This window comes from Callithrix jacchus, chromosome 16 (genome assembly GCF_049354715.1).
Source record: "Callithrix jacchus isolate 240 chromosome 16, calJac240_pri, whole genome shotgun sequence".
NCBI lineage: Eukaryota > Metazoa > Chordata > Mammalia > Primates > Cebidae > Callithrix > Callithrix jacchus.
In genome coordinates, this window is record NC_133517.1 from 86112224 (window position 1) to 86132902 (window position 20679).

General features: G+C 35.6%; 1 long non-coding RNA gene across 1 annotated transcript in view; it reads right to left on the reverse strand.

Moving 5' to 3' along the window:
* Positions 1 to 7068: 7068 nt before the first annotated feature.
* Positions 7069 to 20679, reverse strand: part of LOC128929825 (uncharacterized) — a 497835-nt gene continuing 484224 nt past the window's right edge. Inside the window, exons 4-5 of the long non-coding RNA XR_013528218.1 lie at positions 9684 to 9747; positions 7069 to 7583 (exon numbers count right to left, since the gene is read on the reverse strand). This is a non-coding gene — a long non-coding RNA (uncharacterized LOC128929825). The remainder of the gene's footprint in view (positions 7584 to 9683; positions 9748 to 20679) is intronic.

Here is a 20679-nt window from a genome sequence, read left to right on the forward strand (position 1 = left end):
GAGATACCATCTCACACAAGTTAGAATGGTGATCATTAAAGAATCAGGAGACAGATGCTGGAGAGGATGTGGAAAAATTGGAAAGCTTTTATACTGCTGGTGGAAGTGTAAATGGTCTTCAACCATTGTGGAAGACAATGTGATGATTCCTCAATATCTAGCACTAGAAATACCATTTGACCCAGGAATCCCATTCCTGGGTATATACCTGAAGGATAATAAAACATTCTATTATAAAGACATATGTGCATGTATGTTTATTGTGACACTGTTTACAATAGCAAATACTTGGAACCAACCCAAATGCCCTTCAAAGATAGACTGAATAAGGAAAATGTGGCACATACACACCATGGAATACTATGCAGCCATAAGAAACGATGAGTTCATGTTTTTTGCAAGGACATGAATGAAGCTGGAAACCATCATTCTCAGCAAACTGACACCAGAACAGAAAACCAATCACCGCATGTTCTCACTCATGTGGTGAGTGTTGAACAATGAGAACACATGGACACAGGGAGGGGAACATCACACACTGGGGCCTTTGGGGTGGTGGGGGGCTAGGGGAGGGATAGCAGGGAATGAGGGGATTGTTGGGTGGACGAATAACATTAAGAGAAATAACTAATGTAGATACTGGGGGATGGATGCAGCAACTCACCAAGGCACGTGTAGACTTGTGTGACAAACCTGCACATTTTGCACATGTACCTCAGAACTTAAAGTATAATAATAATAATAAAGAACACTATAGATAAAAGTCACCTTAATTAAAAACAGATATTCAAGTTCTAACAGCATGAGACTCCTTGGGAAAAACAGAGAAGGCAGCACAGAACTCGTTTTGGGATAAACCTCTGTTTTTCTCATGAAACCCCAGGAATGGGAGGTGGATAGAAGCCTCTGAAAATCTAAGACTAAACATACTTTTAGCAATGGTTAATGTGAGTTATGGGAGGATACGAGGTCCTTGGAATATTTGAATCAGAGAAAAATGGTTTTGGCTGCCTGGAAAGTATGACAACATCAGTATCCCCTCCTTCCACTAAAAAATAAGGCTCCCTTGGAGGATGGGTTAATTGCAAAATGGGCTAATGATTTTGAGTTGCCTTGCAGTATAATGCATAGTAAAAGTATTGCACTATCTTCTCCCATAGCATTTCTTCCTTTTGGGATCTAAGATCTGGTATAAAAATGAGACCCTTAATTTTGGGGAGCTGTTTTTGTCTTCCAGATATGCCTGTTTTTTAGGCCCTAGAAACAGTATGTTTTCTTAGTCCGATTTCTTTTTTTTTTCTTTTCTTTTCTTTTTTTTTTTCTTTTTTATTGGATTTTAGGTTTTGGGGTACATGAGCAGAACATGCAAGACAGTTGCGTAGGTACACACATGGCAGTGTGCTTTGCTTTCCTTTTCCCCTTCACCCACCTTTGGCATTTCTCCCCAGGCTATCCCTCCCCACCTCCCCCTCCCACTGGCCCTCCCCTTTTCCCCCTATAGACCCCAGTGTTTAGTGCTCCCCTTTCTGTGTCCATGTGTTCTCATTTTTCATCACCCACCTATGAGTGAGAATATGCGGTGTTTCAATTTCTGTTCCTGTGTCAGTTTGCTGAGGATGATGTTCTCCAGATTCATCCATGTCCCTACAAACGACACAAACTCATCATTTCTGATTGCTGCATAATATTCCATGGTGTATATGTGCCACATTTTTCCAATCCAGTCTATTATCAGTGGGCATTTGGGTTGATTCCAGGTCTTTGCTATTGTAAACAGTGCTGCAATGAACATTCGTGTACATGTGTCCTTATAATAGAACGATTTATAGTCTTTTGGATATATACCCAGTAATGGGATTGCTGGGTCAAATGGAGTTTCTATTTCTAAGGCCTTGAGGAATCGCCACACTGTCTTCCACAATGGTTGAACTAATTTACACTCCCACCAACAGTGTAAAAGTGTTCCTTTTTCTCCACATCCTCTCCAGCATCTGTTGTCTCCAGATTTTTTAATGATCGCTATTCTAACTGGCGTGAGATGGTATCTCAATGTGGTTTTGATTTGCATCTCTCTGATGACCAGTGACGATGAGCATTTTTTCATATGATTGTTGGCCTCATATATGTCTTCTTTCGTAAAGTGTCTCTTCATATCCTTTGCCCACTTTTGAATGGGCTTGTTTGTTTTTTTCCTGTAAATCTGTTTGAGTTCTTTGTAAATTCTGGATATCAGCCCTTTGTCAGATGGGTAAACTGCAAAAATTTTTTCCCATTCTGTTGGTTGCTGATCCACTCTAGTGACTGTTTCTTTTGCCGTGCAGAAGCTGTGGAGTTTCATTAGGTCCCATTTGTCTATTTTGGCTTTTGTTGCCAATGCTTTTGGTGTTTTGTTCATGAAGTCCTTGCCTACTCCTATGTCCTGGATAGTTTTGCCTAGATTTCCTTCTAGGGTTTTTATCATGCCAGGTCTTATGTTTAAGTCTTTAATCCATCTGGAGTTAATTTTAGTGTAAGGTGTCAGGAAGGGTCCGATTTCTTAAAGGGCTCCACCATGAGACCAGTGATCAAATTAAGAAACTGGCAAATGAATCATGCTTCCACTACTGGATCTTCTGTCTGTGTAAGCAGTTATATATATTTTGCGTGTAATTGGCTTAAGGAAAAAATAAGTGCTTAAATCAAATATTTTGAAAGAAAAATTAAAACTATGATGTCTTTTAGTCTATGTAACTTCAATAATCTTTAAGGAATATTAACAGCCTTAAAGATTATTGGTAAAATAAAGACATTTGATCTAAAGCAGGCAGGTCAGATATTAGGCTTGCTAAATGCTTCAAGGTCATAGACTGCTTCTTTGGCTTTTAAAAATTGTTCAAGCTACCTGCTTTACAACTTGGTAAGGCCTGGGGCCATGTGAAGTTAGCCACACCCCTAACTATGCTGGAAAGAGTCAGACCTTAACTCCACCTAGTATATAATTAAAATAACTTACCAGATTTTTCGCCAAAATTAAAAATTGCTAAGAGTTACCATTATCACTGTAATAAAGACTACTGAAAAATAAAAAGCTCTTTACATGCAAGGTGTGTAAGAAAAGTAAAATGTGTTAGTAAAAGATTTTAAGAAGGCATCAGAATGTACATTTTGCCTAGTCTAGAGGGATTGTTTAAGATTGACGGGATTGTTTTAAATTGAATAATATAAAGCTAAAGGTTTGAACAAGTCTGGAAGGTTTGTGAAAAACTTATCTTGTAAAAAGAATTCTATGTGGATATTGGCCAAAGTTCAAAGGATATTATTAAGTTTTCCAGTACATTGAGCATTGGAATAAAATCACAAGAGTTTTTTTTTTTTTTAACTAATATACTCTTTCACAAAAATGATAAAGAGCTATAAAATGTTTATGAGAATCTCACCTTATGGTCAAACTGAATAAAATTGGATAGATTTGTTTCTAAGGTTTTAATAAAAATTGGGATTGACATTAATAGTACACTAATGCAAGGGTGAAATTTGTCTTTCTCTGTTGAACAAGATTTTCATGTAATATTAAAGGATAATAAAAGATTTTGTTTGCCTTTTGAATAAAGTACTGATAAAAGAAGGAAAAGCCAAAAGAAAGATTGTTTGAAAATATGTCTTCCCTATATTAATCAGCAAAAGGTTTTGCCTTTTTAAATCTTTTGAGTTATCATTTTAGCTAAATTAATGCCTTATGATAACCTAGAAATATATTTCATAATATCAAGTGTTTAAACCTTCAACATATTTGATAGGCTTCCCAAATAAAATTTCAGCTTCCAAACTGTCTTTTCTGACCTCTAATTTTATGATGCTATAGAGGGCCTGAAGCATCTAAAAGAAAGGTAAGCAGCATTATTTGACATGTTTAGTTACATGGGAAGCATTGTCAAAAAAAAAAAAAGACAATATTTAACCTTCTTCAGGTTATATTTTAGTGCATGTTATCAACATGTTCCAAAGTCATATGGGATTTCTAAAATTCTAGTATGTCTAGGTATACACTATCGATCATAATTACAATTATTATGTCAAGTTATTGTAGACCACAGAAATAACAAATCTTCTTGTCGATTGTGTTTTTAATTGTAACTGTTTAAAGTTATTTCCACACCTAATTACTTCATGCTGATGCAGTGTTTGGAAACTTCACAAGTATGTGAAGTTTTTCACAAGTACGTAAAATCCTAGAAAATGCTGTCTTTGAGGAGGTTCATGAAAGAATGGAAGGAGTCCTGAAAAGCACTCTTGAATACAGGTTTCTAATAACATTAAGATCATATCATGGGTAAGAATTTTCCATGAATTCCCCGAGAATTGACTGGGTAAGAATTCCTGGAACTTTAATGAAAAAACAGTTATAAAACTGTCAACTCAAGTAGAAAAAAAAGTTAGTTGAATACATAAGAAATACTTTGCTAGATTTGCATGCTAGATCAGACAGTACTGAAATTGTTTATATATACATAATTTGAATAAACTCCAAGGTCTGTGTCAAATTACCCATTCCAATCCTTCAGTTATCAGTGCTATGACATAATTCGGAGAAATAAACTAGTATTTAAGAGGATATAAATCTAATTTTAATTAAGCATGGACTCTTGAAAAACCAGAATGTCTACCCTGTCCTTTCTGATGCTTAAAGATTTTGTTATTAAAAGTCCTGCATTCCATAACTCATCATGGAAAAGATAAAATGAACTAAGTTAAATATATTGGTGTGGTGTCTTATAAATTGCTAAAATAGTTTATAACTCATGTTTGGTTAGTAAAACTTGTATTCCTAGGCCAACAATCAAAACTTCAGGCCCATTTAAAAATTTATAAAGGAATTTCATTCAATTGTCATTTTCATTGCCTGTTTTCTGGTTGTATAAAAGCTTTCCCATGCAAGAGGACTAATGTTATAACAGTAGATGATTAGGCTACAGTGTATTTTCACCATGGCAAGAAAGCTTTTTATGGTTTACTGACTGGGACAATCAACCTCTTCATAATTTAGAACCCAAAATTAGATCTGCTAAGAACATCAGAGAAAGACTGTCCCTGCTATCTACACTACAGCAAAACTCTTGGACCTTGAACTTTGGGTTCACAATCTCACAACCAAGAAGGATCTCTCCACAATTTTGGAACTGAACACCCATTAGAAATCTTAAGGTAAAACTAACCAGGGATGTTTCTCCCCAGAAGAAGATGGCATCCTTGATGTGAACAGCTTTTCCCAAGATGATGAATCAAGAGTTCTCTACCATAATGAGATGCTTATCTTAGAATATTTTTCCTTATTTATGACTCTACGAACAGTGGAAATGAAAAGGGTATCTGTTATGTGCATTTACTGTTATGTGTGAATGATTTGGCAGCCAGCCTTATGCATGAATAAACTTATACTTTAATAGATAAAAAATTAAGACCCAATGTAAGTGAGAAACTTTAATGGTACATATGTTGCCTCATAATCAGTCAAAAACAGAATATTGATTCACTCCTTTTAACCCACATCATAGGTTAAAGAGCACATTGCCAGGAGGCCTTCACCCTACTACAAGGACCTCGTTTTATGTCCTTTTACCATGGTTTGGAATAAAAGGGGCAATAATTAGAAATGTATCCCTCATGATAAGCTCTATAGCAGATTCTACTCTAAAGGCTATGTTTACACACAGACTAAATTATCTTGTAAAAGTTATGTTAAATGATAAAACTGGCTGAACAGAGAGGTATTTGTACAGCTGCTGGCACTTGTGGCCTATGGAGAAAACATCAGGTATTATAGATATTCAGTTTCAGGGAATTAACGAAGAGACTTCTTAGTGAAGTGAATAGACTTTCTGTCTAGCCCATTTCTTGATGTATTTGATTTTAGTTTGCTTGTTTTATGGGGACCCTAGGTAAAAAGCATACTCCAAACTCTTGATATTATCCTCCTGATAGGCATAATAATAGTCTTCCTGGTGCACTATATTCTCTCAAAGGGTTTAAATGTTTGCATATAGCCATCTCTGGAATTTCAAATGTTCTGTCTTAAACAGGAATAACAAGAGCTGAAAGAAATATATGACCATGAAGCCACTGTAATCTATGAATGACATGCTTAGATCAGAAACCCAAAGTGATGGTAACTGGGAGTGGTTTTAAGACCCCAAGTTTTGGTCACACTCTCACCTAAGTGAGAACCTAACCAAAATTGGGGATTTTTTTTAAACAAAAGTATAGGAGGCAATTGTTTTGGACTGAGCTCATTCACTATGCCCCAACCTACAATACCAAACCAAAATGGAGTCCCTGACGTGGCCAATCAAACTAAGACGTTAAGGAAACATACAGATCCTAGAACAGATCAGGGTTAGTTTTTCTCCTATAAACAGGATGTTGCAGCATAAGAAGTTACCCTCTACTCAGTCCTTGTTCCTACCTTTGCAAAACTCACTATATACAAAAATTAACTCACAATGGCTTAAAAGATTAAATATAAGACCTCGTTGTATAAAAGTCCTAGAAGAAAACCTAGCAAATGCTCTTCTAAACATTTGCCTAGTCAAGTAATTTATGATGAAGTCCTCAAAAGCAAATGCAACAAAAACAAAATTGGTAAATAGGACCTAATTTAACTCAAGCACTTCTGTACAGTAACAGAAACTCTCAACAGAGCAAACAGACAACCTAAAGAATGGGGCAAAATATTTGTAAACCAAGTATCTGACAAAGGACTAATATCCAGAATCTTTAAAGAACTTAAGCAAATAAATCATTAAAAAATAAAAATAAACCATTAAAAAGTGTGCATATCAACAGACACTTCTTAAAAGACCTATAAACAGCTAACAAACATCACTAATATTCAGAGAGATGCAAATCAAAACCACGATTAAATACCATCTCATACAAGTCAGATTGGCTATAAAAAATTTAAAAAATAACAGATGTTGAAGAGGTTGCAGAGAAAAGGGAACACCTATACATTTTTGGTAGGAATTTAAATGTGTTCGGCCACTGTGGAAAGGAGTTTGAAGATTTCTCAAAGAACAAAAAACAGAACTACCATTTCACCTTGCAATCTCATTACTGGGAATTTATTACCCAAAAGGAAATAAATCATTCTCCCATAGAGACACCTGCATTTTTATGTTTAGCACAGCACTATTAACAATAGTAAAACACGTGGAATCAACCCAGGTGTACATCAACATTGGATTGGAGAAAGAGAATGTATATATACATCATGGAATCTACATAGCCATACAAAATAACAAAATCATGTCCTTCTCAGCAACATGAATGCAGCTGGACCATTATCTTAAGTAAATTAATGCATAAACACCAAATACCACATGTTCTTACTTACAGGTGGGAGCTAAACATTGAATACACATGGACACAAGATGGGAACAACAAACACTGGGGATCCCAAATTGAAGGAGGGACACAGGGAGGAAAGGGTTAGAAAAGTACCTATTGGGTACTATGTTCACTACTTGGGTGACAGGATCATTAGTAAGCCAAACCTTAGCATCATGCAATATACCCACACAGCAATCTTGCACATGTACTTCCTGGATCTAAAATAAAATAAAGAAAAAGAATTAAGCCACAAAAAAAATACATTTTAAAAACAACATAATTCAATTAATTATATTTCTGATTACCTAAACACTTGAGTGCCCCTCTTATAAAATATTTACTATGTAAAGAACATAAAAAAATTGAACTACATTTTAGCCTACCCCTGAAATAATATTTTATGCACAAATGAGTATTTTATCATTATTTTTAAAATTTATGCTTGAAACTTTCACACTCCATGATCTTTCAAAGATTTTTTATAAAGGACATTTTTTCATGACCAATTTAGTGTATAAGGCAACTGGCAATCTTTCCCTGTTGATCATCGTTTTTCTCATATTCACATTTTTATTCCACATAATCTCCTCCCCCTACCAACTCTTCCACTAAAGCTAGCACATCACTTTTGTACCTATTTCTACCATATTAAAAGTGCATTTCAAAAGCAAGTACATATGGTATTTAATCGTAAAGTTAGTAATAAGTTCCAAAATATAGCACTACATTTCTTGTGGCATAATTAAGCGTAGGGATACATTATCACCAGATGTATATTCGTTGCCACATTACACTAGGCAAACATTTCCTAAAATTGAGAAAGAAGCAAATACTTGATACACTGACATTTGCAGTCTCACATGTCAACTGTTACTCACATTTTACCCAGCAAGTTGTAATCTGATATCCTTCATGTTTCACTTTGGAAATTGCCACACCCCTCTTAAGACTGTGGCACTTTCTAAAGAAATATAAAATGCACTCCCCTTTATATCTTTGTTTGATAAATGTGAAAAAGCTATGTTCATGTCTTTTCATTTATTTTATGGCCAACTTTTTATAACATTCAGAAGAAAAGCATATGCCATATTTTCTTATTCTCATAGCAAGTCCTAACTTTCAAAATTATTTATAAAACCTTCAATTGTACACTATTCTTAGAGTACATTATTGCATTAAGTCATATTACATATTACAAGTCCCTGAGACAGGATTTACATCTGGAAACTTTTTTAAAAAATTAAATATTATTTATGCAGGGTTTTATATTACTTCTCCACAAATTCAGTAGCTTCTTCATGTCAGTTAAAGATAACTCTCTGGCTTTTATGTCCACATTTTTCTATAATGCTGTTCACTAGTTCAATGTGGCCACTTTTATAACTTTCCTGGTTTTATATAAATAATTTTATTTTTTCTACCAATGCCAATTTTTAAAATTATATATATATATATATATATATATATATATATGGATACACAATTGTATACATGTATGGGGTATATGTTATATTTTGATACAGGCATACAATGTGTAATAATCAAGTCTGGGCAATTGGGATATCTATCATTTCAAATATTTACTCTTTATTTGTGTTGGTAACATTCCAAACGTACTTTTCTAGCTGTTTTGAAATACTCAAGAAATTACTGTAGTCACCCTATTGTGCTATTGAACACTAGATCTTAGTTCTTCTAATTGTATTTTTGTACCCATTAAAGCAATCTCTCTATATCCTGTTCTCCCCACCCACTACCCTTCTGAGACTCTAGTAAACATGATTTCTACTCTCCACCTCCACTCCATGAGATCAATTATTTTGGTTTTCACATATGAGTGAGAACATGAGACATCTGTGTTTCTGTGTTTGGTTTATTTCACTTAACGTTAATGCCTCCAGGTTTATCCCTGTTGTTGCCAATGATTTCATTTTCTTTTGGTTGATATTTCATTGTTTATGGCGTATTTTCCTTCATCTTTTTATGGGCATTTAGGTTGATTCCCTATCTCGGCAATTATAAATAGTGATGCGATAAACATGGAATGCAGATTATCCAGATGGAGTGTAGATACATCTTTGATATACTGATTTCCTCTCTTTATGATATATACTTAGCAGTGGGGTCACTAGATCGAGTAGTAGTTCTATTTTTGATCTTTTGAAGAATCTCCATACTGATTTTTATAGTGGTTATGCAATTCATATTCCTACCAACAATATAGAGTTATTCCCCTTTCTTAGCACATTCTCCAGCATTTGTTACTTTCTAATATTTATGAGTTAAACATACTACTTGCATACACTTAATGGACTTACCAAAAGAAGTTATTCCTGCTATTATCTCAGCTTTTTGAAGATCATGCCTCTAGCCTCAAGATTGCTGTCAAGAAAGGTAACACAAAAGCTGTGTTTTGATGATGAAGTGACATTAAAATCTATCATATCTGACTTACATAATTCACAAGTTTAGTGATTTGTCTTATTTCTATAGTATCTACAAACAAGCAGGGCCCAGTATTGTCTCTGCAGCAGTAACTGTTAGAGGTTACAAAGGAATTATTTACTCATGATAACCTAAATCACTTTGGTCTTGCCTTCCTCTCTACCACCCATACATTTTCCGAGATTCACCCAATCATCCATATCTGCCTGGCTGATTGGGTGGCAGGCTGGCACCACACGTTTCCTCTGCTAATTATTCCTTATTACTCTTGATTAGTACCTTTTTTTGCTTTCACTCTATCATTTTGTTTGTTTGTTTTGAGACAGGGTCTTGCTCTGTCACCCAGGCTGGAGTGCAGGGGCGTTGATCATGGCTCACTGCCGCCTGGATCTCCACAGGCTCAAGCTCTCCTTCCATCTCAGCCTCGCAAGCAGCTGGAACTACAGACACACACCACCATGCCTGGTAAACTTTTGTATTTTGTAGAGATAAGGGGAGTTCCAGTGTTGTCCAGGCTGGTCCTGAACTCTTGAGTTCAAGCAATCCACCTACCATGCCCCTTAAAGTGCTGAGATCACAGGCATGAGCACCGCATCTGGCCTCCATTTATCTTCATCCCAGAACCATGCCAAGCTCATAGTGGCAGTGATCAGGTTGTAAAAAGAAATCATAACTAGTGTTCATGTTCAGTCTATGACAATACTTTTGTTTCTGGCTACCTTTACTCATTTTATCCAACAACTTATGTGAGTCAGTTTTTAACATGCTTAAAGTAAGCCACCAGGATTCTGCTCAAATTGGACCTCTAACAAATGTATGCCCAGAACTAAAGCTTTCAGATCCCAGTTTTCAGAGTTCTTGAAAATGCAATGAAAGAACAAAACTCTAACATTGTTTGACCAGCAGTTCTTTAAGAAATCTGTTTTGGGCTAGATAATAATCTGGACCTACAGGTTAGTAATAATACTACTGGCTCTCCTTTAGCATTTAGTCTGGAGAGTTGCAAAGCCTAGAAAATCAGAAATGCTGTTCCCCTGACTCCCAGAGAGAAGTCTAGTATTTAATGGGTGGGATTTCAAGAACACTTGATGTGGTGGAGGTATCACTTGTTGAGACACAAGCGTGGTCACTGACTGGGTATTGAATTGTTGAATTGTCCCTGTAGTACAGTGCATGGGGCTGTGATATGCATGCCTCAGCTGTGACACACTCCTGGCTGATGTTCACACGTGTCCCAGCTGTCAGCGACAAGCATTACAGCAGAGATTCCGATACTTATCTTGGCCTATAACGCAAGTCTACTCAGCAGCAATGAGAGTACAGAGATTGTCCCCTCATGGAGCGATCAACAAATAGCTATTCAAGAAACTACCTCTAGGGGACAGAAGTGGATCTGTTAGAGGGGCTTTGCTTCTTTATTTTGAGCTCCCTAGATTGTCAAGGGATTAGCTGGCAGATGCTAATTTAGGATCTTCTCATTACTCTTAATAGTATTACATTTTGATGTTTCTAAAGTTATGCCATTATATATTTGAGGTTTAAATTATAATAAAATTGTACAATTCAAATGTTCTGTTTAATGAGTTTTGACAATTGTAGACACTCATAATCACAACTAAAATGAGGTCTAAAACATTTCTATCATTCTAGAAAATTTTCTTGTGCTCCTTTTCTAGTCAATTTCCAGGACACAAGAGGTGATTACTTTCTAAATTTTATCACTATGCAGCCAGCAACACATCAGTACACGTTTTTAAATATATCAGACAATAAACATTGCAAGCTTTGTGGGCTCCATATTTCTGTCTCATATATTCTTCTTTGTTTCTTTTTATAATGCTTTAACAATATTTTTTAAATGCTCTATTCAGTGGTATACATATTCAAAATTAGGGAGCAGAATTGATTTGACCCTGTGCTATAGTTTGCTGGCTTCTACTACAGATTAGATTGAGTGTCTTAAAACTTCATTTAAATGGGATATTACAATATGAACTCTTTTGTTTCCTCATTTCTTAGCTCCATCTATTGTATTTTGGTTCATCTACATGGTTGGACACATTAAGAGGTTATTTCTTTTTATTGCTTAGAAGTATACCATTAAATATTTGTGCTATACTTTTAAATCCATTTCTCCAGTTAATAGACACTTAAGTTGTTCAGTTTGGAAATACCTGTGGAATTGCCAGGACATGGGATGTGTGCATGTATAAACTATGAAAAACTGTCATTCTGTTCTCCAAAATGATTGTATTATTTTGTATTCTACTAACAATGCATATTTTTTTCCCTAGGCTAATGCCTTCAGGTTATGGACTCATTTCAACACCTTTAAATCTGGTGCCCTGTTAATAATCAATTAAATCACCGGTTGCATCTTGAATAGAATAAACGAGTAGCAGCAGAAGGTTCTGGAAGCATCATGATCATGCAAAGACTCACTCTAACAAGAACTTATGATATTATGTATACACTCTCAGATTTTCTTCAGCAACATTGATACTAATTTAGTGAAGACCCTTGGCACCGGAGACCCTTGCTAGGTGTATAAGGGTATGAGCGGTCACTGAAGCACAATATCTGAGATGCTGTACATAGGACAGAAAAAGAGGCAAAAAAATTGAATATGTTCGTGAAAATTATTTTCAGAGCTTACAGCATATGGCATATGCTACAGCAACCACTTTAGCAGAGATTCACTAGAAGAACTGGCCTAGTATCCAGGGAAGAAGCTACCACTGACCTCCTATTCTACAGCTCAATCTTGTTTGGTTGGATCTTGGTATCCTACATCCCATATCTTCCTCCATGAAGAAAAAAAATAATTCTCTATATTTACTTACACTTTCTTTGCCATTGTATTCCATATAGTGCTACCATACCTCCCATTCAAAAGTCCACCCATTAAAACCCTCTAGAGCTCTGGTACTCAAGATGTGGTTCATGAAGCACCAGCATTACTTTTGAGTGTCTGGATTTGTCCCAGACCAACTGAAACATTATTTCAGTTTCAGTTAGATACCCAATATGATTCACATGCACATTAAAGTTTAAAAAGCACATATGGAAAATAATCACATATTTGGGCAAATGATCCCACAGCTCAATGTTTCAAACATGGCAGGCCTCTAATCAGAACTTGTATATTCTTAGGGTGTTTATATGTACATGGGGAAAGAGGTGCTGTTCACTTTTCTCTATTCTTCCCACTTAAACAAAGTCATTCTGAAATCTAATAAGCAAGCAAGGCCTGCACTAGGTCTATGCCATGTTAAAGCTGAACTGGGTTCAAAGATTATTAAAAATAATATCTTCGTTATTACTTAACGTTTTTTCACTTTAATTTACTCCTACATCAATAGAATTTAAAAAAAAATATTATGGGTTCACAAGAAGAGGATACAAGTAAATAGGTAAACCTGAAACACCCATGCCTCCATAATTTCTTATACATATAATGCAGCTGGCATGGAGAAAGAAACCCCAGGTAAAGGGGGCTAGAAAATGGTTTTATCGTCTTTATTCTGTTAGGATAGAAAAGTTACCTTTCAGAAAGACATCTCCAAGGGCTTCAGGTCATGCTATCACTTACACCAAATGCACTATTTCAGTCCATTTAAAACATCACCAATTTTACCTCTTATAAATTGTAAAATTGGCAATGAAATTTTGCAGCAGGTTATGTCCCCAGATTCCGTAAATCCCACATCTGTTTATTATAAGCAATTGTATACAGACATCTCATGGTGCATCTTGCTATCAGCATTCAACTGTTAAGAATTCTGCATTTCTGTGGTAATTGTTATCTAGATTAGTATGTTCATAAATGAAGATAGATCTTCCCTGTTTTTCTTCTCCGTCTCTCCCCAACATCCTTGGGAAAGACAAAACTGGCTGCTAATTAACTATTAACATATTTTTAAATAGCTAATTAAATTTTTCTTTTTCTTTCTTTTTTTTTTTTTTTTTTTTGAGATGAAGTCTCTTGCTCTGTCGCTCAGTCTCGAGTGCAGTGGCATGATCTCAGCTCACTGCAACCTCTGCCTCTCAGTTCAAGCATTCCTCCTGCCTCAGTCTCCTGAGTAGCTGGGATTACAGGCATGTGCCACCATGTCTGGCTTTTTTTTTTTGTATTTTTAGTAGAGACAGGGTTTCACCATTTTGGACAGGCTGGTCTCAAACTCCTGACCTTGCGATCTGCCCACCTTGGTCTCCTAAAGTGCTGGGATTAGAGATGTGAGCCACTTTCTTTCTACTACTCTGCTGCTCCCTCAGGCAGGCATGCAATAGGCCTTGCCAGAGCCTGCCATCTACTAAAGCCTAATACTAATCATACCTGTTAACATTTTATGGGTAGGGAAAGCTATATGTTATTTTCTCTTTTACAGAACTACAATAAACTTGTTTTGTCCTAATTTTTTTCATTGTGCTTTGTTCAATACCCTTCGTATAAAATAATATAGTATCAAAAAGATTTTCTGAGAATGTAAGGGTTGCTTGCACCCGTGGAATATCAAAGCTAATAAATACATAAGTAGGCGCTTTTCTGTTTAATTGCCCTATTACGATCAACTGCACTAAGCTTTCTCAGACATCTGAATGTTACAGTGCCTGACAGTGAGTTCTTAAACACTTGTTTTATAGTGGAATCTAACACCCACTGGGACTTTTCAGCTCAGCCAATAATTGCATCACTACCCGTTGTTGCCCTTTTAAATCATGTCACCATGGAACTGAGTTTAAGAATACCAAGCAACACAAATCGAGAACATTCTCAGAAAGTACTAATCACTTGCTCTTATGACTTTAGAATGTACACCATCTATATATCAGTAAAAAATAATGAAGATTTTCTTAGGTGTAATTTTTTAAGGAAAATTTAAAAGAGAAAAAAAGAGAAAATGAACCTATTTCCTCAGTTTTTTTTTTTTTTTTTTTTTTTTAATATAGTTGATCTTAGCAATTAACCATGAAAGTAACTCTCTGTGTCAGTCCTGGAGCTCTTTGAATTTTGGAGTCAACGTATGTCATAACTGAATGTGCTGCTCTGAACCATTTCCTGTGTAATATGTGAAGTTGCTAAAAATGAATGGGGCTTAGAGCAAAAGCTCCTCAGAGAGCTGTGCCAGTACCCCTGCCACCCAGGCCTTATGATACAAAAGACACAATTTGTCCCAATGTGTCCAAGGTAAGGATGCTCTGCAGAGAATTAGAAAAGAATCACAGCATAAAACACTTGGATTTTGAGGCTAGTATCCATGTCCTTCTCTATGATTAATATTTTCTTTCTGTTTCTTTAATTTTTATTTTAGGTTCAGGGGGCACATGTGCAGGTGTGTTACATGGGTATATTACATGTTGCTGAGGTTTGGGGTATAAATGATTCCACCACTCAGCTAGGGAGCATAGTACCCCATAGGTAGTTTTTCAGTGCATACCCCATCCCACCTTCCCCCCTCTAGTAGCAGCCCACAGTGTTTAATGCTGACATCCTTTTGACCACGTGTACCCAGTATTTAGCTCCTGCTTGTAAGGGAGAACAAGAGACATTTGATTTTCTACTCCTGTGTTAATTTGCTTAGGATAATGACCTCCAATCATATCCATTTTGCTTAAAAGGAAATGATTTCCTTCATTTTTATGGCTGCATAGTTTTCTTTTGGGAACCAGCTCATTGCTTGGTACAGAATCCTGATAAAGACTAATTGTTTAATAATGGGGCACCAAATTACTCTACAACCTCTGTTGCCTTGAGGATCCATCAAACCATAGTGCTAACCATGTGCAGCAGGAATCCATTATGAGATGAAAGATACATGTGTTTGCGTAAGTGTATATGAAATCAGGCTTGAATAGGTTGGGACACATAAGTAAGCTGTGTGAGCAGGGGGTTCAGATTCTCACGGCACATCCTCTTGTTGCATCACCATTCCATTTTCCACACATGCAGATGGCTAATGAGGAGCTTCCTAACCCTGGATCAAAAGAGGGAAAAAATGAGCTTGTTTTACACAGTATGCTGTCAACTGTAGGAAATGGACTGCTGGCATAGTTCAACTACTGTCTGGAATGGCCCTGAAGGACAGAAAAATGAAATCCTCCAAGTGGGAAGAACTTTGAAAAAGACATTTGAATGACCACTTTGCCTCACAGGAAGGAATCAGTGACAGAATAGACTCTTCTGAAAGATGGTCCCATTCTAATCTTAGGAACTTGCAAATATGTTATCTTACAGTGCATAACGGCCTTTTCAGATGTGATTGAATTAAAGATATTGAGATGGAAGAATTATTCTGGATTTTTGGGGAGAGCACAACATAAGCACCTATTTTTCTCTCTCTGACCTCCTGCCTTCTTCTTATAAGGATAATCACATAATTGTATCACGATAAGGAGACAAGAGGTCAACGAGAGAAAAAAAGGATATGAAGATGGGGGAGTGGGTCATGAACAGTCTCTAGAAGCTGAAAATGTCAGAGGAAAGAACTCTCCCCTAGAGCCTCCAGAAGGAAAACAGCCCTATAAACCCTTTGCCTTTAGTCCCACAAGACTCTTTGCAGACTTCTGACCTCCAGAACTGTACTATAATAAAATAAACCTGGGTTGCTTTAAGTCATTCAGCTTAAAGTTATTTGTTACAGCAACAATAGGAAACTAATACACATAGATATATTGCAAATCCTTGACAATGGCTAATTATTTAGTTGGTCAGGTATTTTAAAAAAAATTTTTTCTGCTCTAATGCCATCTCTATTGTTTCTGGCCTGATTCTATAGTTCAAATTTTCTCTTGATTATGGGTTTGTTTTCATTCTTATTTGAATGCTTGGAATTTTTTTTCTAAAGTATAATCTCAGCATTGGTATTTTTAACTTGCTGGGTGCAGTATGATTTTTATATTCTTATACATGTGCTTGAACTTTGTTCTGAGGTGCAGTTATCTGACAGCAGTTTGATCCTTTTGAGCCATGCTTTTAATGATTTTCTGTAGGACTGGAATAGTTTCTAACTTAGAGCTAATTTTGATATACTACTAAGGGAATATCCTTCTGAGATCTACAGTATATCCATTTGTCCCTGGAATTATGAGGCGATTTACTCTGGATAATGAAAGAAGAACTATTCCAGAACCAATTATGGCTCTACGTGTTCTTCCCTCTACTTTTTGTGGGAAATACTATCTCAGCTTCAAGTGATTTCATCACATACATTAGCAGATCAATATTTAGGTGAAAAACTAAGGTGTACCCTCTGCATTTCTTCTTAGCTCTCTCTTAGTACAGCTCTCTCTTCCCTGGTATTATGCCCTACAAAATCAATCTGCCTTGATCTCCATAAACACTCAGATTGGTCTCTTGAACCCACGGAGACAATCAGGCTCTCCCTGATAACCTCCCTTTCCCTGTGGCCTGAAAGTCTTTTCAGGCAATGAGCTGGAACAAACATTTGCCTTAAATAATTTGCTTACCCTCTCCCATGGATTATTACCCTGTACTGCTCCATCTCTAGTGTCAGAAAACTGATGTTTCAGAGTTTGTTCATTTTTAGAGATTCTGGTGGGCAGGAATGTTTAGTTACTTATTATTCCATCTTGATAACAGAAACAATTTAGTTGTGATTTTGCAGGCTTTTTTATTACCTCACAAAAGTTACTCGGAAGCTCTCTTTCAACAAAGTCATCTCATTGCCACATCCTGTGCTGAAATACTATCAATGCCCTTTCTATTTATGCAGTAATCCTAACAATATCCATAGTTTAGGAAGTAGAATTTCTGCCGGGAGGAATGTGTGATAAACAGCTAGATGACTGATCTATAGCACTAATGTTTTGAGGATAACTACTTTATTGGACTGAAAGATACTAAAAGGGAAATCAGACATAACATTATTATTATTTCTTCTTTTCAGTTGAATTTCTTTTTCTTTCTTCAAGTGCCAATTCCAGTTGTGTTTCTTTACCCTGTCACCTATCAGCTCAGTAGAGAAAATGCTATTATTTTCTTTGCTAAATCCATTCTCATTAACAATTTCGTCCAAGAAATGTATTTATCTCTCTGTTGTAAATTTGGATATGGCATCCTCTGTGCCACTGAAATCTGAAAGCGGAAATTATTTTTATTTGGGGTTTATAAAGATGTGGGTAAGAATATCAACTCTCATTTGCTGATTGTAAAATCTTTGGAAATAGCCTACTCTGAATTTTCCCAGTTTTAAAATAGGAGAGATAATACACACCTAGCAGATTTTCTTTGAAAGTTAAAAATAACATATGCATCAAACTTGACAATGCACAAGATTTCTGAAAATAAAAACTTATTCTTGTGTTATTCTTGTGTTACGTCTATTATTATCCACAAAAATAATCTTTCTTGTCACTTTAGAGTGTTAGACAGATGTTACCATAAGGAATAATGTACCCGTTTAATTGCTATATATATATATATATATATGTTTGCTACTCTACTCTGAGAGCATTTCGCAGGTTGTCTGGCAACTAGCCTACTGGAATATGGTACCCTCTTCCATTCAACAGAGAGCATATGTACTCAACTTTCTCTAGGTTCCAATATTAAGCAGTTGCCATTCCCAATAATTTCTGTAAACTACTGGCACCTAAGCTCAAATGCCTTTGTGCACAAACATAGGTGTTTTTTTCATGTTTGCAAATTCACAATCATTCTACCTCTATAAAAGTCCATCTCACAGTGCTTGCAGCTGCATCCAGTTAAAATCCATGTTTCTTTGGGATACTGAGTGTAAGTGAATTTATGAACTTGCTGGAATCTCCTGACCAATGAGGTCCAGTCTGGGCTAAGTGAGTTTGCTGATTTCCACCTGTGATAGTTACACAATGCTTTCTTTCCCAATTATTCTATTTTTTAATCTCTTCTTCAGAACTACTAGTTGCCAGTGATTCTGAGTATGTTTCAACTCGGTTATCTCTTATTCTCCCTTAAAATTAAGGAAATAATGAACAAAAGCTCAAAAGCAAATGCAACAAATCAAAAATAAATAGATGGGACTCTTTTCTCAAAAGAAGATACATGAATTGAAAAAAGAAAGCTCAACATCTCTAATAATCAGAGAAATGCAGATCAAAACCACAATGTGATACCACCTTAATCCTGCAGAATGACCATAATAAAAAAAAAATAGAGGTTGGTTTGGATGTGGTGAAAACAGAACACTTTCACACTGCTGATGCAAATGTAAACTAGTACAGCCACTATGGAAAACAGTGTGGATATTTCTTAAAGAACTAAAATTAAAACTACCATTTATCCAGCAATCCCACTATTGGGTATGCACTCAGAGGAAAAGAAGTCATTATATGAAAAAGATACCTGCATTCACATGTTTATAACAGCACAATTTACAATTGCAAAAATATGGAACACCAGCCCAAAAGCCCATCAATCAACCAGCAAATAAAGAAATTGTAGTGTGTGTGTGTGTGTGTGTGTGTGTGTGTGTGTGTGTACTACTCAGCCATAAAAAGGAAAAAGGAGATGGATATGCCTTCTGACCCCGGTGATGCTTTCTTTTCTACCAAGCTATCAATTTATAGAATTAGAAAACAAATAATCTAAGATGCAATGCTTAGCTGGTGCAATAAATTTCCCTTTTAATTTGATAACTAAAATTCTCAGATACAGAGAAGAATTTAATTATCTTTGTAATATATTACTTATAATTTTGCATTATTAACATAATTTGGGTTTAGTATTTAGTTTTAACATACAAGAGTCAAATCCTAGATTTTCATCATTTCAGTTTTTATGTCTATTTTGAGTTTTAGAAAAGCATCATACTGGTGTTAATTTAAAATCAAAGGCATATAATAAGCTTTTTAATAACTATTCTGGAATATGACTTTTTACCATCTCATGAATCTGAGAATATTTGACTAGGTCACACATTATTTTTAAAGTGAGCTAAAAATGGAAAACTTTATTAAAAGAACCTAGATGATGGGGTGATGGATGCAGCAAACCACCACGGTACGTGTATACCTATGTAACAAACCTGCATGTTCTGCATATGTATCGCAGAACTTAAAGTATAATAATAGAAAAAGAGTATCTTAGTTAGCACATAGTTATTACTGCAACTACATAAGTGTATCCTGTACCACATAGAGTTAATTTTGACTCTTATTTGTGACAAAGATTTGTTGAATGGTGCAATTTAAAAAAAGGCATAAAATTGGAGACACTCAATTCTTCAATTAGGAAACTTGATATTCGCTGTACTCAGTATACAGGTTGGTGTTGTCCTAAATTTTGTGATGATGCCTCTAACTACTTTTATAGTTAAGATTTTTATTGCCCTTGGACTATTTTTCACTTTTCCAGTTTGGTTTGAAACATTTCTGACTTTACCTATTTCAATCCAAATGTAAGAGAAAACTTGAAAGGTTTTTTGACTTTTATTTTGCATTTGGGGATTCGGTTCAACCACAGTCTCAAGCAAAATGTAAGACTTACAAATCTACCCAGAGGGAAACAATAATGTAATATAGTTCAAAAACACTGAATGACTCTGAAACAGAAAAATAATAAATTTTGCTCATCCTTGGACAAGCTAAAAACTGGCAAGTAAACATAAGAAAAAACTAATCCCTCTAGGCTTTCTGTAACAGAATTTAAAATCATATAATAATTGGTCATCACAAGTCTAACACTTTTACTCTGTAGTAAAACATATTTTTAAAATGTCAATAAATGGGATGCAAGCATAATTATTCCCCCTTTCTGTTCTATTTAACTGTAATGCATCTCATGCCCTTAAACCTTACAGATTAGAATGTTATTTCAATGATCCTAAATAAAATCAAATAAAATTTATTAATGCTGTTGAGAATGTAGAA